The sequence below is a fragment of the Psammomys obesus genome, unplaced genomic scaffold (assembly GCF_907164565.1).
Source record: "Psammomys obesus unplaced genomic scaffold, mPsaObe1.curated_primary_1811, whole genome shotgun sequence".
Lineage (NCBI taxonomy): Eukaryota > Metazoa > Chordata > Mammalia > Rodentia > Muridae > Psammomys > Psammomys obesus.
In genome coordinates this window covers 14,287,139-14,311,497 of record NW_026585644.1, presented here as the reverse complement: position 1 = coordinate 14,311,497, position 24,359 = coordinate 14,287,139, and the positions used below count along the sequence as shown (strand labels likewise).

General features: G+C 44.0%; 1 protein-coding gene across 10 annotated transcripts in view; it reads left to right on the top strand.

The window, feature by feature from the left end:
• The window catches only part of Myt1l (myelin transcription factor 1 like), a 371,904-nt gene that overhangs the window by 168,829 nt on the left and 178,716 nt on the right, over positions 1-24,359 (top strand). For all 10 annotated transcript variants that reach the window (XM_055624913.1, XM_055624903.1, XM_055624923.1 and 7 more), the window contains one exon: positions 14,912-15,045. The gene's annotated coding sequence lies outside the window, so the exon portion shown is untranslated. The remainder of the gene's footprint in view (positions 1-14,911; positions 15,046-24,359) is intronic.

Genomic DNA, 24,359 nt, shown 5'->3' with positions numbered 1-24,359 from the left:
TGAGTTCTTCTATCCCCCAACTCTTCCATAAGACTCCTTGCACTCTGCCAAAGTTTGCCTGTGAGTCTCAGCAACTACTCCAATCCTCTGCTGGGTGGAGTTTTTCAGTGGACATCTGTGGTAGGCTCCCATCCTGTTCCCTCTCTTCAATCACTTCCTGTGTCTATTTTATTTGACCTTCTGAAAGAGAATTAAGCATCCTCCCTAGTGTCCTCCTTGTTATTTAGCTTCTCTGGGTCTGTGGATTTTAGAATGGTTATCCTGTATTATATGGCTAATATCCGCTTATAAGTGAGTCTCTGATGATTTTTAAAGTATTTTATAACTATTTTGGTACAAATTCTCCCCTCCCTGAGGCTTGCTTTTCTTGGTTCTTTGTTGCAATGTTTTGCTTGTTTGTTGTTTTATTTTCCTTGTTGCTACTTATTTGATTGGTGATTTTTCTATGACTAATTCTGCAGATTTTTTTTTTCCCGTAAGCTACATGGTATGAGTTCTCCACAATTTTTTTGTAAGTTCCTGGGATGTATCAATTGTTCTGTTTTTCAAAGCCAGGCTTCCATATCAGTATAAACTACTGGTGTTCTAAGAACCATAGAAATAGCTTTTTAAATAGATGAGTATCTTCAGCTCTTTGCCAGGGGCATTTATGTGAGAAGAGAGGCAGCCTCTTAGGTCTCGGTCCCTGATTAGTGAGCCCCAAAGTCATTTCAAGATTAGTTTCTTCCCCTTCTTTGCCTTTCCTGAGCAGACTTACAGCCTCTTAAATCCCTAGGCCTATGTTCCCTATGGTTCTGTATGACTTCCAGGCTTTCTGGAGTCTTCTGTTTGTCCTACAGAAATCACAGCCTTGGGCAGAGAGAAGTTGGCTGCATTCACTGTTGTTTTTGCAGTGCCCTGAACATAGGTCCCCCAGCACTCTGTTTTGAGAACAGATGTTTGCCATGGGACCTCAGGTTCCCAGAAATGCTGAAGTAAGCCAAAACCCACCAAATCTCTGCATCACTTTCATCTGTGCAGACTTGGCTACTGTCACTCTGCTGGGATAATGGGAGCCTGGAGCACCAAGTTAAAGTTCATGGTCCTCACTGTCTTACCAAACCCAGCGTTCCAGTGCTTTCTTTTGGACTAGAAATTTGTACTTTATTCTGTGGCTTTGCAATTACCACAGTTCTGCTGTAGCTCCCTACTTCACTGTTTTTTTATGGTTGATTTTTATTGTTCTGTAAACCCACAGGTTATTTAGTTCTCTAGGTTTTTATAGCTTTGTGTTGTAATTCATGACACGGTCCCAGCTGCCTTTGAGGCTTATGTGGTCACTAATGTGGTGATCCTTCCTAGTGAAGCGTTGCTCCTCCCTTCTGCTGCATTACTTCAATCTGAACTGCACTGCTTGGCATATAACACGTCTCCCCGTTTTCCTCAAGATGAACTATAGCCATTCACCTTCTCCCAGGTGGACCACGCCTCAGCACCTGCTCCCCATCTCATGAGCTCCTCCTAGTTCTGCAGCCTCAAGTAAAGAGTCTCACCCAAAGAAACAGGTGACCATGGGTGGCTAAGTTTGTTGGAACTGTGTGCACAGGTGAATGTGCGTGGACCACGCTCTCAGCACGTTCGTGCTGTTTTCCATTATCAAGGGAAGTTACAGCAGCATGGTGACCCACAAAAGGGTAAAAACATCTTCAGAATCCAAATGTTAATGAATTCTTGTAGGCTGAAGATTTGGGGATACCTTTGGGGCATTCCGGACAATCTCAGACAGCTGGATTTAGAGGCAGAGAAGCCTTTGAAGTGAGGTATACTGCTAAGAACTGCCAGGATCCAGGGGTAAACAAGGCCCAAGAAATGATACTGTTACTTTTGGAGAAGGCAATCAATTAGATTCTAAGACAACAGAACCTCAAAGAAATAATAAGAAGCAGAACCCATCAAAAATACGTATTTGTCTTTTAATGTAGGAGCTACAATCAAAGCCTCACGTGAGAGCCAACTCAATACTGAGTGAAATACTGTTCCATTTGCACAACTACCTTATTTATCAAGGTAATGCCTGGCAAGTTTTGAGAAAGGAATATGACTTTCCAGCCCTGTGCCGAAACCCACACATCCACAAACCCACCACAGATTTCACCTGAAAGTCAAACTGAAAAACCACAGTGTCCTACTTTTGTGACCTGCCACTCTCCAGTGTTCCAGTTCTTGCTAAGTGCTGTATTTTGGAAGTAAAGTGTCCCCACAGGCTCATGTGTTTGGTGTTTGCACCATGTAGGGAGGTTGTGGACAATTTTGGAAGTGGGACCTGGATGAAAGACCTAGCACTACATGGATGGGTCTGAGAGCTAAAGCCTGGCTACTTAGTTAAGAGTTCTTTGCTTCCTGCCCCTGATGCACTTTGACCAGCCACACCAAGTTGCCACGTGCTGACTTCAGGTGCTGCACTTCTCAAGCCACAACCCAAATAAATCTTTCCTCTGTTCAGCTGTTTCTGTAAGGCACCTGGTCAAAATAACATGGTGGGTAGAATCCCTTCACCTCCTGCCTTCCTAGCTGTGGGTGTCTGCCTTCTCCAGGCTTGTTCCCCGTCAATCCCTCTGTGAGCCAGCCAAAGGGAAATAGACAGCTTCAAGCCTATTCTCTAGAACATGTACTTCAGAGTCATTATGAGGTCAAAGTTTAAGCCACTTCTTTTTTTCCTTTGGGAGGGTGGGTGAGATTGGGTTTCTTTGTGTAGCCTTGGGTGTCCTGGAACTTACTCTGTAGACCAGGCTGGCCTGGAATTGAGATCCACCTGCCTCTGATCAAAGGCATGTGCCACCACCACCTGGCTTCTTTTCTTCTTTTGTTGTAGCCGATTCAGCTTGGGTCTCAAGGTGAAATCTACATTTTATTAAACACTCCCCAAGCAGAGGAGTCTCTCAATCTCCGTCTCTGTCTCTCTGTCTTTACCTTCTGTGCTTCCCTACAGTACTGCCCAGTGGTTTAGGGAACCAATCAGTCAACAGTACCACTTTCCTCTACCTCTTATCCCTAGTGACCAGCTTATCACGAAACCTACAAATCTGTGGCAATATGCCTGACTGAGTGGATCAGTGATGAGAAACTCCACTCACAGAGCTCTGCCCAGTCATTCTACAAGCCAGGAGCTCACATTGCTGTATGCATTTGGGGGTGGGTACTGGATGTTGAACCCAGGTCCAGCACAGCACCACTCACTGAGCTACATTCCATAGCTGCATGCATTCAAAAATCACAGGCGTGGATGTCAGCTGTGTGCATTTTTACAGTGAAAGAACTACTTTTCTCTTTAAGCTTTTTAGAAATACATATCAGCTTCTGCACAACTAGAATTTGTGAGGCTTGGACAGATGTTCCCATTTTTACTGCCATGGCATAACTTAGAAAGTTCTCAGAATACTCTCTTTTTTAAGAACTTCAGCCTATGTCTTCTTTTCCAACTGGAGTTGTTGTTAATACTACTGGTATATATTTTGACCATTCCTACATTCTATTAACATGTGCTCATACTTCCTAACACAATTTCATAATTTTTGTCTCATTTGGCCTTCAGAATAATTCATCAATAATGCCGATCAGAGACCTTTATTGTGCCTGTGTATTTAAATAGATGCTGAGTGACTTTTGCAAGAACACCCAGGCACTTAAGAGATGAAACTTCTGCTTACTCTGGCCCTGTTCTTTCAGCTTTATCTTCAAATGAACATTATTATTAAAAAACACCTATCTCCACATTAATTAGTGTAACTGATGTTTGGCTGTTTTAACATGTTTTAGGTTTGGGAGAGCTACATCAGGATCTGCCCAATACATGATGTGCTTGTTAGTTTTATGTCAAAGTGACACATGGTGGAATCAATTGGGAAGAGGGACTCTGTGTTAGGTTTCTCTAATTAGTGGCTGATGTGGGAAGGGCCAGACAATTGTGTGTGGAACCATGTCTGGGAAAATCCTGTAAATGAGAACAGATAGGCAAACCATGAGGAGGAAGCCAGTGAGCAGCTCTCTTCCATGGCCTCTGCTTCGGTTCTGCCTCCATGTTCCTACTTTGAGTTCCTGTCCTGATTTTCTTGGATGACAGAATATAAACTGTGAGATGAAATGAACTGAACCCTCCCCAATTTGCTTTTGGTAATGGTGTTTTGCCACAGCAATAAAAAAAATCTAAGATCAAAATTGGTACCAGAAATGGGGTATTTATGTGACAAGCCTGAACATGTGTTTTAGGGAGGATTATGGTAACATTGGAACTTTGGGCTAGAAGAGCCATTGAGTGTACAGAGCTTAATGATCTTTTGTGGGAACATAGGTAATTATAGGAGCAGTGTAGATGATGGGACTTGTCTTATGAAATTCAGAAAAAAAAATCAGGGTTCCTTAAAAGTTATAATGGAGTTGTCTGATATTCTGAATTAGAAACCACTAAAGTGAAACCTTTGCTTTGCTAGGACAATTGTTCCTGAAGTAAAACCTCTGCTTTGATGAGACAATTGATACTGGGTCAGCTGGAGTTGAAGAATCAGCTATGATTAACAAAGATAGCAGCATCACTGAGGCAGATCTTCTGAAAAGTTTTTCCTCAGAGTCAGTGCTTCAGAGGGGGCCAGGGCTGTACTGTCAACTGAGCTTGGTAATGTGACCAGGTGATGCAGCTTTTGAAGGTATGAAGGAGTCAAGGAGAGCATCTGAGGCTTGGCACCATGTCCCTAAAGAGTGACCACTGGTGATAGTGAAGCTTTGGTTGAAATAGAAGTTCCAGGATTGAAGGGGTCATGTTGAGAAGTCGAGGCATGGCACTATGTAGCAGGCTCAATCACTGGGAGGAGGCCATGGAAGGCTACTGGTGAGGATGAAGTTGAAGTGGAGAGTGAGCATTTTGAAAATGCTAGCAGCATGGTAGGACTGCGCAGGTGTGGAGTGACCTGAGCCTTCGAGACAAGCTACATAACAGGGCTTAAGAAGTGTCACTGGCAAGGCCCTTTGAAGCCTGAAAGATTGTGAGTTGTCTCAGATGTCAAATACTGAACTATTTGCACTGTTGGATTTGGGTTCTGATTGATTTTATTTGATTGTGTCTGCTCTCTGATTTTTCTTTCTTGGATAAGAAAGTATTTGACTTTTTTTTTTTTTTAAATTTACAGGCCCCCACAGTTCAGAGACTTTGGAGTTTTAGAGAGACTTTGAACTTTGAAGGAGAGCTATAAAAATACTAAACTTTTAAAGCATTTACAAGTTCAAAGACTGAGGGGCTTTTATAATTATACTGTGTTCATATTCTGATGTTAATATGAGATCTGGGTGGTGAACAAAAAAGAAATGGTTATTGTTTAATAGTGTCATATCAATGTGTAAAGCTGACAAGGAATTAATTGTCCTGGATATTTTTATGTCAACTTGACACAAGCTAGAGTCATTTGGGAAGAAGGACTCTCAACTGAGAAAAATGCCTTTAGGTTTGCCTAAAGCAACTCTGTAGGGCATTTTCTTAATTAGTGATTGATATGAGAAGGCCCAGCCAACTGTGGGTGGTACCATAGCCGGGCAGGTGGTCCTGTGGTTTTAAAACACAAAGCAGACTGAGGAAGCCAGTAAGCAGAACTCCCCCATGGTCCCTGTATAAGCTCCTGCCTTCAGGTTCCTGCCCCAACTTCCAAGATGATGGATTATAAACTGTAAAATGAAATAAACCCCATTATCCCTAAGTTGGTTTTGGTCATGAACTGTTTGAAATGTTGGACTTGTGTCCTAAAAAAGCACAGCTCACAGCTCTAGCTCTACAGAAGAGGAGTGATGTTGGACTTTAACCTGGAGAATTGGTGGAAGGCTGAAAGCCGTGTAGACTTGTAAACATCCCCTGTCTTCAGTAGAAAACACAAGTTTCTGGCCCCAGGGGTTAAGAGCACTTGCTCTTACACGATGAAGGACCATTGAATCATGCCAATTTCCTGCTTGGGAGAATCAAAAAAGATGAGAGGCAAACAGAAGATTCTAATAGTCCTGAGCATGGGTGTAAGGAAAGCTCCAAATTGAGCATCTACAGGAAGAATATGAGAAGATGTGGGAGCTTCTGATGTCTGAGGGTTTCTGCCAAATCTGTCCTTTTTGCTTACATTCCTATTGTTTAGGTGGCAAGTAAAAATACTCTAATATTTAAAAATCACTTGAAAACATGATCCCCCAAGATCTCTTCCTTAGGAAGCTATGAAAAGTCAGTAAAACAAACAGTGGCAGACTGGGAGCTGGCAGTCACAGGCTGTATGACCTTGGGCAGGGATCCTGAGTGTTAGCCAAACATGTTCCCAGTGTAGTGCTGGCCAAGGATCAAGGATCAAGGACTCTTGAGGTGGCTTCCGGATGGAAGTGTCTGCTTGTTATAGCAGACAGTTGCTTAATTCTGAGAAAGTTCATGGGTGAATTCACCCTGAGGACATGGTAAGGCAGGGGGTTACTGACTGTGGAAGGAGAACAGATACAGATGAGAAGAATGGTCTAATGCAGGCATGACTCATCTGCCAGCAGTGTGCCCTCTGTTAGGACTCTGGAGTGTTCCCTAGCATCTGCATGCTGTCCAATAGGGCTATGCAAGGCATGGATTGAGAGGCAAGCTCAGAAGGCCTCAGAAGGGCAAGCGCCCTCTATTCCCTGTAGTGGATGCTAAGTACTCCATCCTTGGAGATCCACAGAGATGCACTCATTTGTTCAAAAATTTGGAGATAAAAATCCAAAAGAAGTAGCTAACACACTTGAAAGTCTTTCCCTCTGGGACCTGAAAACAATAAGAATACATATTACACTGTCTAAAACCAGCATGTTCTGTCATTCTTTGCAATTGGCTAAAGCAGCTACAATTGGTGCAACTGGTGATAGGCTCTCTTAAGTTCTGGGACTCATAGGATTGTGTCCTAGGTCCCAGGTAGGGTAAGTCCATCAGGTGAGCAGGAGGAAGAAGGAGAATACAGCTCATGCTTTCTCTCTCTGGTGAAAGCCTGTGGAGGGCTGCAGCCTCCCTCCAGGCTCATCCATCTGTGAATAATCGAGTTTGGCAGCTGATACATGCTGGCTCCTTGGGAGCAGAGCACACCAGCAGGAGAGATGAGTTCCTGGCTTGGGTTGCTGCAAGAGGTGGTTTCCTGACTGTTGCCATGTTAACAAAGGTGCTAAAATAGCTGTTTCAAAGACACTTAAAACTGAGTAGCCTAGATATGTCTCCCGCTCAAACAGCACTGACTTGGTCCTCCGTTGGAGCTGTGGCTCTCCTGTGGCTGTGACTGCCCCTGGAGCCCACACACAGTGCTCATGCAGCCACTCATTGGGCTGTCCCTCAGCCCAGGGGCTCCATAGTCAGTCTAAAGGTCTAATTATTTTTTTATCATATAACCTGATACTATTTAAGCCACCGATTTATAAACCACACTACTTAAACACACAAATAGTCAGGAGCCAGTCTGACCCAAAATTATCTGCCCCATCTCTCTAGGTTATAGACACATGTTCAGTGTGGTTGTTTACAGATATGGCATGTGCGCCCACACTCCCATGATGAAGGTGTACATTCACTTGCCTGGGCATGCATGTGAAAACCAGAGAACAACCTCAAATACCATCCACCTTGGCTTTTTTGAGGCAGGGTTTCTCCTGAGCAGATTTTCTTACTCTGGATGGTGAACAAGTTTCAGAGATCACCTTGCCTCTGCCTCGCCAGAACTGGGACTGCAAGTGTGTGCCACCACACCTAGCTTTCCAGCATTTTCTTAACATGGATTTTTTTTTGGGGGGGGGTCAATCTCTTATCCTCATTGGCATAGCAAGCACCTTCACCACTGAACCATCTCTACAGTCCCTTTGGTTGTTTTATATGAAGAAGATTTGTGAGGTGAAGACCTATCACAAGCCAACTTTGTGCTATGCACTGAGCTTAAAGACCGAGGACGAAAACCCCAGTTACATTACAGATGACAACGGACTTGCAAGTGTCAGCCTGGAGAGAAGTGTTCTTCTCTACCTCATCCTTAGGAAACAAGTCTTAAAAGGGGAAAAAGAAAGGACTGTGGGAAGGAAGAAGGGAAGAAAAAAAAGGAGGAAGGAAATAAACAGTCTTGTTTTCTGAAGCCCCCACAGCAAACATTTTAGACTTCGTTCTCTATTTTTCACTATAGGATATAGTGAAGCCACAGATAGGTGATAACCAAGTTTGTCTATATCAGAATATAACAAACCTAAGGAACAAAACATTCAGTAATCGATAATTTTTTTATGTTGTTTATTGTCCACATAGCTAATTTCAAGTAAATTAAACAGCACACATCTCTTTTCAGAATGGGGAGTAATTATTTCTTATTAATCATGGTTACTAATAAAAACTAAGATTTTTAAATTTAAATTTTATTTTTATTAATTACAGTTTATTTACTTTGTATCCCAGCTGTAGCCCCCTCCTCCTCCCAACCCCACCTTCCCTCCCTCTTCTTCTCCTATGACCCTCCCCCAGTCCAATTAATAGAGGAGGTCTTCCTCCCCTTCCATCTAACCCTAGTCTATCAGGTCTCATAAGGACTGGCTTCTTTGTCTTCCTCTGTGGACTGGTAAGGCTGCTCCCCCCTCAGGTGGAGGTGATCAAAGAGCCAGCCCATGAGTTTATGTCAGAGATGGTCCCTGGTCCTATTATTGGGGAACTCTCTTGGATACTGAGCTGCCTTGGGCTACTTCTGTGCAGGGGTTCTAAGTTATCTCCATTCATGTTCCTTGTTTGAAGTTTTAAATAATCTTAATCATCAATAACTCACTGACTTAAACCTAGGCTTTTACTTAGGGTTACCACTTTATCACATGTTATATGAATAACTCAAAATCCACTTTGTAGAGCCACATTTCTGAAATCTCCTCCAGCCTCTCCCAGCAACCACCAATTGCTGACTGCCTATATATACTCAAGAAAGGATACAGCCATGTAAGCCATCTACACAGAACATTAATGGGTTCAGTCTTACACATGTCTCATTAGGGAAATCACAGCTGCTAATAGTTCAGGAGGGCAAGAGTCGTGACATGCCTAGAGGACAGCATTCCTCTGCAGCATCCGCTTTCACGCTTTCACTCAGGATGAGAATCAGAGATGCCAGGAATATAGCAGTGCCCCCTCTGCTGAGCAACAGTCTTGACTCAGGGCAGCCTGAAAAGTCCTGTCAGGTTTTTGTGGATCTACAGATCTTCCAAAGGAGAGAAAGATGACTGCAATCATAAGACAGGGTAGCTGCCATCTTCCTATAGTACTCAGCATCCTCCCTGAAGCTCCCAACATCCCCCTATAGAATCCAGGACCCTCCCTGTAGCACCCAGCATCCTTCCTGCGGCATTCAGCATGGCCCCACTGTCCCTGAGTGCAAAGAAGCCATGATTAATTGTGCTGTAATTTCAGTGTGAGTTCTACGGCTTTGCTCCTTTTCTGTATCAGCACTTTGACTCATTCTTGGTCACCTTCATGTGCTGAAGGACCCTTGGGCATCCATAAAGAGCAGTGACTACAAGTTCCCCACTCTCTTGATCACTTGACCTTAACTCTGGAGGCTTTTCTGAAAAGAAAAGGAGTGTTCTTATCTACCCTTCCCTGCCCCCACACAGAGGACAGAGAGAGCATATAATAACAACATATTTAAAGTCATTTTACAGAATGCAAAGTACTACTGTTATTGTTACTAATCCCCAGTGCTAGGAATAGAAGTTGTATTTGTGTACATGTGTGTGTTCATGTATGTATTTTAAGTATATGGGGGAGTGTGTGTGTGTGTGTGTGTGTGTGTGTGTGTGTGTGTGTGTATGCGCGCATGTGAGGGCCAGAGCTCCACTTCAGGTATCATTCCCCAGGAGGCTTCCTGGGGAACTGTGTGTTGTTGACACAGCCTGGAACTCCGTGATTTGTCTAGACTGACTGAACCTCAAGCTGATGAAATCTTCCTGTCTCCACTTCCTGAGCACTGGGATTACAGGCATGAGCCATGAGGTACAGCTTCATGATACTGGGCCAGACTCAGATCTTCTTGCTTGCAAAGCAAGTATTTAACCAACTGAGCTGTCTTCTCAGCCCAGGGGGAAAGTAGTCAATCTTCCTGGCAAACCAGGAGTGAGTGGGCAGAGTACCTATGGGGAGGCCGTCATTGTGCGGGGCCAGAAGTAAGTTAGGCAGCAGCTACTAGCATGACACACATAAAGTTAAATACAAAGCAGCACTCATGAAACACAGGTGAGAAGTTAATAGATTAGACTTCATCAAAAATACAACTTTTCCTCAACAGAGAGCCCTGCTAAGGTGAGGAAAGGAAAAGCAAAAGACTCACACAGTATTTGAAAATCTTGGTATTAACCAGGACTGAGTAGATAACACACAGCCAGCTTTTGAATGCAACTGTTTAGAATCTCAGTCAGAAAACAGACAAAGGCATAGACCCACATGTCACCTAAGATGACAGATCATGCAATCTTCAGTCCCACAATCTATAAGGGAAGTGTGGGTTTAACCCAAGGAGGCACCCACATACCAACAGAACAACTGACGAGATAAATGGCCATAGCCCCACACTTGGCCAGAGGCAAAGAGACTGATGCACTGATGGTGCGTGACTTGGCACAGCCTCGGTGGAAAATCTTTCAGCAGTTCCTTTAAAAAAAATCAGACTTACTGTTTCTATGTAGCCCGCTGCAGCCTCCTACTTATTGGCCTGGAATATCACCCCCAAATGGAAACTTACGTTCACCCACAAACTTACGTGCAAATGCCTGCATGAGCTTTGTTTTGGAGAACCCCAGACTAGAATTACCCAGATGTCCTTCAGAGGATGAAGGACTAACCACAGACAATGTGTCACCAAATGCTTTTTGGCCATGGAAAAGAACAAACTGTCAACGAATGAAGCAACCTGGGGAATCTCCAGAGGGTGGGTGGGTGGAAAGCTAAACAAGAAAAGCTACTTCTAACATCGTGTAGTATAAGATTCCATTTAAAACATTCTTGGCATAACAAAATACAGAAATATGGGTATCTTTTCAGGGACTGGGAGGAGGGGCAGAGGTGATGGGAGCCAAGAGGCAGCCTTGCAATGAAAGAAAAAGTAGCCCAATGTCTTTGAATGGCTGGTTTTCTGCTTGTTGATAGTGCCAGTGCAAGCCCCGCCCACACACATGACATAGTGCTGTAAAATTGGACACACAGTGTTAGCCAGATGTCTGCCAGCTTCCCAACTCTGTAGAACAAAAATCCTCTAAATCAATAACTTAAAAGGGAAGAGGTGATTATTGACTCCCAGATCTAAGTTCAGCTAAATCCCCAGCAGAACACTGCTCTATGCCTCTGGTCGGGAGCCAGATGCAATGGAGAGGAACAGGAGGAAGGGCAAGCTCCATCAAAAAAGGCCAGTATATCTCAGCTCTCTTCAAGGTCACCATGATCTAAGGATGTCCCACCAGGACCCAATTCCCCAAGTCTACAGCGTCTCCACATTGAATACAATACTTGACAACACACAACAACAACAACCCACCCCACACATACACTGACAGATTCTCAGCAGCCAAACTATGGCACATATAGAGGTACACACATATACATATAAAACTTAAGTCTGAGGAGGGGCAGGCTGACCCAGTGCTACTCTGGGTGGAGGATGCCCTGTGGTTTTGCAAGGTCCAAGGGATGCAGAGGGAACAAGTGAGATCCCTGTGGCATCTCTTCTAACTGCATCTGAATCCTCCTCAGTCATATCAGAATACTTCAAAACACAAATGTGTAAAATATGTTTACAAAAAATGGCAAAGTCCTTCGAGAAAAGTGCCCAGATTCTCTTCTGGGAAGCCAGGGAACACAGCAAGGGAAATAGTGGGGGACAGTCTGCTATACTGCTTGTTTCTCCTGCCTGCTAAATACTGTATTTAGAGCTCATCCCAGAATCCATCAGAAGCTAGCTCATAGCATGTGTGGCAACCAGACCCCTCACATAATCTCTTTACCAATACAGAACACCTGGGCAAAGGTGGCACCTTATAGGATCCTGACAATTTTTCTGTGAGTTTTTACATAGTGGAAGATATTAATCAAAGCATGGTGTGTAGTTATGTGGATGTTAATATGCAGATTTATGTACACACACAAACACACACAGAAAAAGCATCAAGAGCTCTTCTGGGCGGGTACAGTACAATCCATTTGTTATAGAATGTTGTCCTCTGAGTAAATCAGCCTCCATCTTCATCAGATCACTTTTGCCTACTTGCAGGCACTCACTGCCATCTGTCTTGTTGGTTGTTGGCATTCCCTCATTAGAAGGAGGGGCTAGAAGAAAGTCATTGAGCCTTCACTTAATTTTCCAAGCCCTCCTCCCAGTCATTTGTATGCAATTCTGTGCTAATTCCACATGGCCTCAGGCCTCAGGAGGTGGCTCCTTGGGGGAGCTCATCTGCAGCTCTGTGTGGCTAGGAGAAGCTATTATCAATGATGGGTGAAGACCTTTCACTATAGCTTCTTTGGGGTCACCCATGCTCTGCCCAATAAAACTCATTGGCTCTTGTTCAAATTATTTTCTGTCAACTTTGCACCCTTAGGGTCATCTGGGAAGAGGAAACCTCAGTGGAGAGAATACCTTTATCAAACTGGTATACATTCAAGTCTGTAGGGCATTGTGTTGATTGTTGATTGATGCATTAGGGTCCAGATCACAGTGGGTGCTACCACCCCTGGGAAGGTGGTCCTGGATTGTATGAGAGAGCAAAGTGAACAAGCCAGTATCAACCCTCCATGGTTTCTGCTTTAGTCCTTGACTCCAGGTTTTTGCCTTGGCTCCCCCTGATCACAGAATGTCAAGAGAAAGATGAAATAAATCCTTTCCTTCCAAGTTCCTGTGGCCATTGTATCTACCACAGCAATAGAAGGCAAACTAGGACAGTTCTCCAGGGAGAACTTTGGTTGAATGGTACTTTGGTTTGGCACTGGGACCTCCTGAGAAAGGATTTGGTGTTGGTTTATGTCTCCCCAAAGAAGGAATTCTCACATCATTGCTTGGTGGGTTCTACTTCTTAGAACAGGGCAGATGAAGATTTGGATTGGAAAAAGGAAGGATTGCAGAAGTGGCTTCACCCTGGCCACACACAGCTCCTCCTCTCCACAGCTCTTTTTCTTAGGAGGGTGTGCCTCCATGCCTGTGTGCTCAGAGAGCATGAAAAGGCTGCCCTGTGGGTCACCTGAGGATGGAAGGCAACAGTCTTGATGCTCTATCACAACTCCCACAAGGAGCTGAAAATCACTGCGAAGCCCCTCCTGGCAAACAAAGGCTCAGTTTGGGGCTCCAGATAGGCTTTCCATTTTTATCCACAAAATTTTCTTTTGCAGACAGAATCACTTTAATGAAACCCTTGGTCCTATGACTCCCAGAACACTTGCTCTAGAGGGCCACAGCCTGCAGCCCTGTGTGGCACACCCAGGTTTCCTGCTACCTCCCAAGGATGGCAGGGATAGGAAGACAGTCTCTTCCCACAAGATGAACTCAGAAATTGTAATAAAAAGCTTATTGTGATAGAGGGGGAGTCCTTTGACCACCAGAAGTGAGACCTACTTACATTTATTCAGAGGTGTGAGACATTAATAACATTTTATTTAAAAAAACATGATTTTAATCACAGCAGAACACTAACACCCAGCCCTCTACTGTGTACTCAACTGCTTGTTTGCTCCATGTTGATTTACTTTTAAAATATATTTAAATTTGTTCCTCAGTGCTCTCTGTATGACAAAGTCAGCATCTAATTTCATCAAGTGTTGAATGCCTATAAGCCATTTTGGTAATAGCTCATGTTCCACATATTAGTAATTGTGGCCATTTTATGAGTATTAAGCAGTGGTTACAAATAAGCCCATTTCAAGTGAAATGCTTGGAAGCTATTTTATACTTCCAACAAATAAGGGGTTTAGAACATTGCTTAAGATGTTACTGAGTTTCTTCATTTTAACTGTCAGCTTGCCACAACCTGAAGTCACCTGGGAAGAAAGTCTTGATGAGGAATTATCTGGATCAGATCGATGGTGGGTTTATCTGAAGAGTATTGTTGAAATTGTTAATGGATATAGGAAGACCCACGCTGAATGTGGCACCATTTCCTGGGTTGGCCCTGAACTGTAAGAGTGGGAAAAAAATATAACTAAGCATAAGAGGCAGCTAGCAGTCAGGCAGCATGGGTGTGCATGTGGGGTCTGTGTGTCTGTGTACTAGTTTCTCATTGCTGTTTACCATGATATCATGAGACTAGCTGTCTAAAAGGAAGGACTGCAATTTGGGATTGTTAGCGAAAGTAAGTTCTGCCTGTAAATTGCTTTGGTCAGAGTATTGTATCAAAGCATCAGAAATTAAACCAGGACACTTACTTTTTGTCTTTCTTTTAAAGCAGCAAATAACAAGCTCTTGCAAAATATTTTAGTGGATGCAACAACAGACAGACAGGTTTACTGTCCTCTGAAGTGAGGATAATAAAATAGAAACTATGCTTCTCCAATTAGCCCTATGAGCCATCACACTCTCTCAATGCTTTTTAAGCCAATTACAAATAATTTTTAGCTAGTTTTATTGGAATATGATAGTTTTATACTATCTTCACATTGCAACATTAATTTAACTTATTTCCTAAAGGGATTTTTCTATAAGGAATGATTGATCAGAAATTGGTTGTGATATGGGGGTCAATGTCATCATCCCCCCACAGGATGCCCGTGTGGGGGGATGATGACCCGTTATTAGCTCCCTGCTCATTACAAATGCAATGCAAACAGCAGTCCACCCTGGTAATCACATCCCTTATGTAGGATGATTGTTTTATTGTGACTATCAGCTCATTATCCTGCCTTTCTATTCTCCTCTAGAGTGACCACATCTGGTAGAAGGGAAGATGTAGTTACTGAGTCCAGTCCAGTGTTTCTGTCTCTCACCTTGTCAACGAAAGAAAGGCTCCCGCTGGCCCCTACAGACATATGGATATTCCAGGAGCCACGTAAAGGTAATGATACACCTGCCTTTTTATGCCTGGCATACAAAGGATCTGTACATTTGCCTTAAAAGTCGTTAATGTGAACAAGCATGAAAGTATGTTTGTGGATGGGGGGGTTCATTTGCTAAATCAGGCATACTTTAATGTCAACAACAAAACTCAGGGTGAAGTTGGGGAATGTTTCCTGTGGTTAGACCAGGACCTGGGCGTACTGCCTGATCCAGGAGGAGCATCACATGGAGGTTTCACGATGCCGTATATAGGCCTTGTCCACTCTTCATGGCTCCTTAGTGCTCACTCCTGAGAAGTTGGATCTGTTTCCATTTTCAGTTCTGTCCAGGGTGTTCTGTCCAGTTCTGTCCAGTGTTTAAGGAGGGGTGTTTTTATTTAGAACCTCAACGTATGGGAAGGATGTCACAGTCCTTCCTTGTTGATGGATCTTTCTGATCAGCATGAGACCCTGCTTGCTGTCAGCTTTACAGAATTCCAGGTTTTAGCTGAGCTGCTTTTGTCAGAAAAATGAGCTATGGTGAAATAACACAACGTAGCATAAAAGTTTATGTTAGCCGTGTCTGGACACACTCAGGGATCCTGAAAATATTCACATACTTATATGGCTACCACCAGCATCTACTTTCTGAGCTCCATATATCTACAAATCTCAGCCTGATACCCACCAAACATTTCCTCCCAAGCAGCCACCATGACTCCTCCTGTCCCTAGGATTTGAGGCTCTCAGTTCATTTGTATGGGTGGGGCCATAATGCATCAGTACATCAGTGACTGTCCTGTTTTGCTTCATGTAGTGCCTTTGGTGTATTACATGCCGTATATCTGAAATCCCTTTCTTTGTAAGGCTGAATGATCTTTTAGTATCCTCTTATCACTGGACATGCCTGGGCTTCTCTGCCCTTCACCTATCAAGGCTGCCACTGCTGTAACTCAGAGAGGAGAAACACAGGTTCAGATCATTGCTTTGGACACTTCAGGAACGGTTTCTGTAAGTGGAAGTGTGGACCACATAGATCAAATGGCTTAAGTTTGTGAGGAAACTCCAGGATTTTTGTAATGGGGATGCCATTTTACACTCGCATGAACACTGTACGGTTTTCAGCATCTCTACAACCACGTCCATCCTAATGAGTGTAAAACAGTGTTTCCAGGTAGTTTTGATTAAAATTTCTATAAAGATTAATGTATATTCTATTTACCCTTCTGAGTGAGTATTAAGCTTTCTCCCTAGGGTCCTCCTAGTTATTTAGGACTCTGTTGCCCAATCTTTGATCACTTTCCCCTGGTGATAAGAGGGAGCATTGCCAGGCCACAGAGGAAAAGGATGCAAGCAGTCTTAATGACACTTGGTAGGCTGGGGTCAGGTGGTGGGAGAGATGTGCTCTCCTAATAGGGGGGAAGATTGAGGAAGTGTAGGAATGGGAGGAGAAGAGAAAGGAGGCTACAATAGAGATGTAAAGTGAATAAACTATAAAAAATAAATTTAAATTAAAAATTAAATTAAAAAGAATTGTAAAGGTAATAACAATAATAATAATAATAATAATAATAATAATAATAATAATAATAATAATACATGCATCCTCCCAATCCTAGAAATGAATCAACTGTTGGTTCCTCCATGTACCCTTAGGGTCCACACTACTGTAGATTCCCCCGGAGCTTTACTTTCAGCCCCACCTCAGTCAGCGAAGGGATAAGCACTTCCTGTTAAGCAGCCATATTGTTTATAACCCAATCCTATGGCTTTCACTTCAGCAGGCAGTCCTCCAGTCCCCAGCCTTGTCTGCCTACAGCACCTACCTTCTTTACACATCTCCACGTAAGGACCTTGGGCTTGTTCTTGCAGGAAACATAAAAGTTCCGTGGAATGGCACGTAGACTAACAGCGTTTTTTTTCTGTCCTCTCATGTGCTATTTACCACTGTGATTGCTGAGACGTAAACACATGTGGTGCCCTGCAGCTGGTGCAGAAGAAATCCAATTCACTGTACAGAGTCCAAGTAGGAAACTCACTGGGCATGCCATTTCCATGCTAAAGATATGACTGAAAGTAAAATCAGTAGCTGTTTCCGGAGAATTGTGAATGGTGGCAACTTAAACAGGGATCACTTGTCCAGAAGGATTCTGACTTCGCTCCAGATTTATAAATTGGCATTTCTCTGGTTTGAGAAGATGCTGTAAGCAGTGTTCCTGTCTTTAGTCTTGGGCTTCCAGCAAACCTTAACTCAGATACATCCCTTCAAAGCCTTAGCTGAGTGTTAAGGGGCTATAAACCAAGGTCAAATGAGATGAGTTCCATCTAATCGGATGCAAAAGGAGTAGCTAAGCATGCATTAATGCCCACTTTTGGCAACCTTGGTCTTAACTGTGCTGTTCAACTTACTTGATCTCAAAATAACATGTGAAATTACAGCTTCTCACCCACATTTGTAAATCATGACTTATATGAAAGCAAAGTAGTGTACAAAGTAGTATACAGTAGTGTAAACTTAAAGATTACAGGTGAGTAAATGGCCCAGGAGTGATTAGACATAGGTAGGCATTTGACCTCTGAAACCATGTCTCTGACTACTGAACCACTCTACCCAGCTCTGCAGAGCCAGGTATCCGGGGTTGTCTGTATGTGTATATGTGCATGTGTAATGGATCATGTGTATGCACAAGGGCTTGGGAAGCTGCTAGGATGCTGTTAAATCATGACTTCTCACTCTACAGTTCAAGGCTGTTAACAAGAGTCTCTTGTTTATTTTTTTTTGTGGGTTATATATATTTTTTTTCTTTGAAACAGGGAATAGGGTCTCACACTGTGGTTTATTAGTCTGTCCTGGTACTTGCTATACAGCCCAACTTGGCTTTGACCTCATGACAGTCCTCCAGCCTCAGCCAACCAAAATATAAAGATTATGGGAATGCCTACTTTACTACCCTCATAGGTTCCCTCCCCCAGAAAACAACCTAATAATTTTTAATCATGTTGTCAGGATCATCACTAAGTCCTTTTCAACTGTTCATCATAATTCACTTGTAATACTTTATATGAGTTCTTGTGACTTCACTATAGTGTGGTATTATAAATATTATGAAGAGTTAAAAATACATAAACTTGTTTCAGCTTTGATTTTCCTGGAATTTATCTTAGAAAACAGTAGAAACTTGCCTTTCTCAGGACTTGCATTTTTGAGGTCATGGGCCACCAACCTTCTGGAGAGTAGAATGCCAGGTTGCCATTCCTGTCCTTCCTGGAGTGTTATAGAAATGGCTCTCTGTGATATTCTTTTCTTTCCCTTGAGAACAATGAAGCTGCAGCCAGTGGGTGTTTGGATAGAAGCAAAGTTGAGAAATAGGCAAGGTCACTTGGGCCCATGCATCATTGGTGATGGATGAGAAATTCAGAGAGTCACATACTGCAGTGGATTTAGAAAACAAAGAATGTAGAAGGCAGGTGACCAGTAGTGAGGGCTTGCTGAGTGAGTGGCAGTCAGGCATATAAGTGTCCTGTGTATGCAGCCTATGACCTAGCTCCTCAGGAAACATGTGTGAGCCTGGAGAAAACAGACTCCCTAATAAAGAAAAACATGCATAAACAAAATTACATGAATATGTGAAGAGGAATAAAAACATAAAAGTTCAAAGAAGAACAGGTACATTAGTGCTGAGATCTGTGGTGGGAAGAAGCCTGTCCTGCTGGGAAATTGTGGCCTAGTAGTTTAAATACCAACTTGTTTACTGTTTTCATATTCTTTCCCTAATAAGAGTTTACACCCTCTTCTTGGATCTTAACAGAAAGATTGGGTACCATTTTTCTAGGAGGGATCATGTATTATTCGTATTTCTAGAGAAGTATATCCTGCAGAAAGAGCAAGTACCATATTCCATTCGATTGTCTTCTAGTTAAGATTTCTTACCTGTTGTCAATGGTTCCCTTTATATGGAGTTAACCAAAATGGACTTTCAAAGTTCTGTCCAAAAATAGAAACATATGACCATGGGCTGGCCAGCCTGCAATGGCCAGGCCAGAAGAAAAACATACATGAGTTGACTAGCCCCATAGCAGCCCAAAGAATGATGCCCAATTGCCTGCCCTGGCCACACCGGCCTGAGGAGGTTAGAAGAAAGACACTGAAGCACCTGCCACTGGCACTGCTATGACAGGAAAATGTGTGGTGGAGACATGGGAAACATGGAGTACCTGGTAGAGAGATGGAAGAGAAAGTGAAGCTGAGGGATTCTACACTATGGAGAAAGCTGAAACTGGAAACTCAACAGCAGTGAGGAGCAGGTGAACATGAGTAGTCCAATGTGAGGTCCTGGGCCAGGCTGCCGCCAAGGGCCATGTCTGGGTCTCTGATACTGCTGCAGCTGAGGTCTGTGTCAATGTCTGTGTCCCAAGTTACCACCAAAGGCCAAATGGATATCCATGGTCTGGGCTGCCACAGGAGACCATGTGGATATCTGAGGGCTATGCAGCTTTGGGGGAACATGCTGATCTTAGTGGCCTGAGCTGCCACTCAGGCCATGAAGACATCTATTCCCATGCTGCTGCTGGGGGCCAAGTCTGTGCCCATGGACCTATGGCAGCTGGGGTCTATGTTGATGTCCCAGGCCTGTGCTACCACCAAAGGTCATGAAGTTATCCCTGGTCTGAATTGCCAACTGAGACACTGTGCTGAGTTGGCCCCACCCTTCACTAACCAACACACTTAGGAGAACTAGCACAGATGACCCTGATAGTTGGGGAGTGGAAGTGTGTAAGCTGGTCCTAAGAGAGATTTGGCCCTGTCCCTAGTCTGCTTGGAGCAGCTTTGACAAAGGAGATATCCCTCCCCCCAACCTTAGCTCTCACTCACTGCCAGTAGCAGTTAGTACAGCTGGCCCTGGGGTCATGAGAGCAGGAGAGCTGTCCCTGCCCCTCACTGGCTATAGCACTCAGAAGAGTAGGCCCTACACCTCACCTGGGCAGCAGTTGACCTGATGGCAAAGGCACAGGTGAGCCGGCCTAGAGGACAGGAGAGCAGGAGAGCTGACCCTGCCCCTTGCCAGCTGTGGCATTGGGTGAACTTGCTAGAGAAATGCTGGAGAGCTCACCCTGGTGGTGCCTGTGCAGCAGAGCTGGTGGTTTGACCAACTCAGCTATGTCCCAGGCCCAGATCCACGGCTTTGAGTTTGTCCACCTCCAACATCTACCCCATCCATGATTCTGCTGGGACACATGGAAGAGCCAGTCCTACAGGTCAAAAGCTGCAGGATCTCCATAACACATGGCAACAACAGGATATCCAAAAGGAGTCCAGTGAGGATCCAGTATAGATAGTGTCACAGAAGCCAGAGGCCTTGAAATAGACCAACAACTCACTGAAATGAACACCTGCAAGTAAAAATGTGTGGACGAAAGGGTACACTGTGTGAAACACTGAGGCACACAGTATAACTTCCATGACAAGATTTTTAAATCTTATTTTCTTTTGAGGGGAGGTTGCAATGGCAGAGGATAGATATGAAGCGATGGGAGATGAGTGAGATTAGAATACATGATGTGATATTAATAAAGAATCAATATAAGTTTAAAAAATAGAAACATGTAACTTGGTTCAGTATAAAAAGTATTGTACAACATGTCTGTCAAAGAATACTAATGTGTAGGTAAACACAGTCTTTCTCTTTGCACCTATGAAGTCTATCATGTATCCAAATTGTCCAGAAGCTTCTAGAATTATCCTTGTTGGGCAAGGAATGGAGTGCAAGGTACATAGTCTAGTTTTCTTTTGGACATACTGTAATGTACAGGATAAAAACCATGTTGGCCACATCCCATACAAAGCCTTTACAAATGCAGAGAGCCATGTAAAACACTTGGGTAGAAAGGAACCCTTGCTTGTTATTTATTAACCACCTGTTATGTCTGAAGTGACCATTACTTTTTGAACATGGAGAATATAGAATATAGAAGACTAATTTTTCCCTTTCAAGTTAATGTAAAAAGAGGCCAGCTGGGCAGCGGTGGTACACACCTTTATCCCAGCACTTGGAAAGAAGAAGGAAGATGTATGTCTGAGTTTGAGGCCAGCCTGGTCTACAGAGTGAGTTCCAGGACAGCCAACACTACACAGAGAGACCCTGTCCTGAAAAACAAAACAAAGCAAAACAAAAAAGCCTAAGTCCTGGGGTGGATGTGGTTCTAATTCTGTACCTGTGAAAAACCAAATAAGAAACAGTGAGGCTGGAATACCACAGATGTGGGCAGATGCTGTGAGATACTGAGCTGAGCACATATAACACTATAGCACATATAGGTAGAGACAGAAAGATTAGGAGATTAAGGTCATCCTTAACTACACATTAAGTTAGAGGCTAGCCTGGGCCACACAAGACCCAATCATATCAAACACAACACAACTAATTATAAATTTAATTGGACAGGAAGATTAAGTGGAAATGGGCAAAGGGTTCAGAAGACATTCTGGATTTCATGTGAGGAAAGATGCTCATGGTACTACAGTGGGATTTGATGTCCTGTTCACTGACAACCATCAAATAGGTGATGGTACTATACGAATGTGGCACAGCCCTTGACACACCACATAACTCAGGGAAAGTCTGCCTTGCATAGCCACTCCACCTCAGCTGCTACATCTGAAGAGAGCCTGCATGCTGGGGATGCAGGCCAGTCTTCATTCTTTCTACGTTCGGTGCATATCCTAAACAGCTCCCTGTTCTGTCTGTCAGTCATAATCACTGCATTTCTATCCCTAAGGTCTATGGGAAGAGTAGAATGAGCTTAAGTGGCTCTTGTCACATGGTAAGCCTAGAAGGAGTGTGGCTGTGTCTGTGACATTTATTGATGTTTTACTGCTAAGAGCAGGATTTTGGGAAATAACGCAGACATTCATCCATGGGAGATCGGTGAAGAAATTGTGTTGCATTCATCTCATGGGACACTATGAGATCTTAATGAATATGATTATAGGAACCTAACCAATCATCTCAAGATGTGATGTTACACGAAAACACACCAGGATAGCAGAGCTTTGTGTGTAGTGTCACTGAGTGTGTGTATTTTACAGATATCATCATCTGTGAGTGGTTTGCAAGGGAAAGTCGGGATCAGAGGAAGGGAACGGGAGAGGTCCCCTCGGAGGAGGAGGATTTCTTTGCATAGCCTATATTCAGATGTTTGCAGGTCCTGCACTATGTACACGCATGTTCCTCCTTGGACATAATACTCATGCTAACACTCATTACATGATCACAGAGAAATGGCAGACCAGCATAATACAAGCACCCCAAAGACACAAGCTGATAGTGGCCCTGGGGAGTAGAGAGTTGCTCCGCCACTGGTAATGATGTGGACCCTAGACTTGTTGGCAGGGACACACACCAGGAGAGAATGTGGAGGTAGAATGCAGTGATAGAGTGATGTTGTCAGCACAAAGCACAGAGAGAACTGGACCTCTGAGAGAAGAGGGCTCTCACAGAGAGCCACACACTCCGAGTACATGTGAGGCGTCATGGAGACAAGGTGAGAATTACAACACTGGCTTGGGAAGAGGCAATGGAGTCTCGGTGCATGCATGATGCAGCCCTGTCATGGGGCATGGCAAGTAGGACAGCTCATTCCCAAGGAATTGTTTAAAATGCTGTGTGTGCCCTCCCAGGGCCTCATGAGGAAGGAATCGGTCCACAGAATAGGGTCTGTTCACTCTCTTTCCAACACGGGGTTTTGTGAGCTGGTGGGTGGTTCTGAGGATGAGCTGTAAATTACTCAGCTCTTGCGCACACCATTTTCCTTGTACCACTCTGTGGGAACCTGTCCCAGGCCCTCTCCCAGCAGGCTACCGGGCCAATGCCTGCTGAGTCTTCCCCAACTTGGAGGGGAGGCTACACCCATGCAGTGCAGCCCAAGCCTGCTGGAAGCCTGCTTTAGAGCCCACGCTCTCCACAGTGACGGATGAGGCTCATCTCCCATCATTTCATGGGAGAGTCACAGGCATAACTCTCATTAGCGCTAATGGCAGCTTCTTACATAAATCTTACAGGGTGGGAATGTGGGAGGCAAGCCACTCTCTTTCATTCCTCACAGGTTTTCCTACCGCAGGCTTCATTCCTCTAGTCTGGAGCTGGCTTCTGTGTATCATCAGGTACCTTGCACTCGAACTGCCAACTCTCTTTACTACATGGAGATGGACTGTAAGCAGCACTCTGTGCTCACGTGTTCAAACACCTCCTACTTGTGCCATCCGCCTGGCAAGCACAGATATCCAATTAGTGCAATGGAGCCAACGAATCCCCATGTGTTGCTTGTACCTGCTGTGAATGTCACTCTGCTCAGTGATAATGGGGCATGGTCCCAAAATAGAGGGAGGGTGTAGAGGGCCAGAAGACAAGAGTCCTCAGCGAGAGCTGAAGTATTTTTTAAAGTGACTGCAGATACCAGCCCTTTCTGTAGAGAGTCAGCCTGTGATGCCAGGCTGAGTTCAGGAGTACGTGGCTAAACACCTCAGCTGCCTGGTCTCTATCCTGTCTGGGTCCAAGAGGAAGAGGCCTGACATCCTCTTGTTATCTAGTATCCTCTCTTATCCCAGAAGGATATAAGGATAACATATATGCTCGGTCTCTGTTCTCCAAAATGCTGATACATTTCTTCCTCTCTGTTGAATGTATCTTCAGCTGTCAACTTGCCCTAAACCTTGAGTCACCTGGCAGGAGGAACCATCAACTGAAGAACGGCCTCCATATATGGGCCCATTGCCATGTATCTCTGTGATATTTTCTTGATTGTTGACTGGCACAGGGAGGGGGGGGTCAAGCACTCTGGGTGGTGGCACTCCCTGGGTAGGTGGGTCTGGGGGATATAACAAAGGCAGCTGAATGTGAGGCTGGAAGCAAGCCATAGGCAGTGTTCCTCTCTGCTGTTCAGTTCCTGCCTCCAGATTCCTGCCTGGACTTTCTGCTGCCTTGGCTTCATGATGGGCTTTAACCTGTGAGTCAAACAAACCCTCTTCTCTCCAAGTTCATTTTGTTCTTGGTGTTTACTGCAGCAAAGAGAACACTCTCCAAACAATCAAATATCTCCTTAGTCCAAACTGTGGCCTCATCTCTGGCAAAGATGACATGCAAGTCAGCATTTGTTCCTGGATGTTCAAATGATAAGACTTTTGCACATATATATACAACTACATCTTCATCTCCTCATCCTACAAACAGTTCAGGGCACTGACTGATTTGATGCAGGTCTCTCTGAAGGTGCTGTTGACATGTGGTGTGTGTGTGTGTGTGTGTGTGTGTGTGTGTGTGTGTGTGTGTGTGTGTGT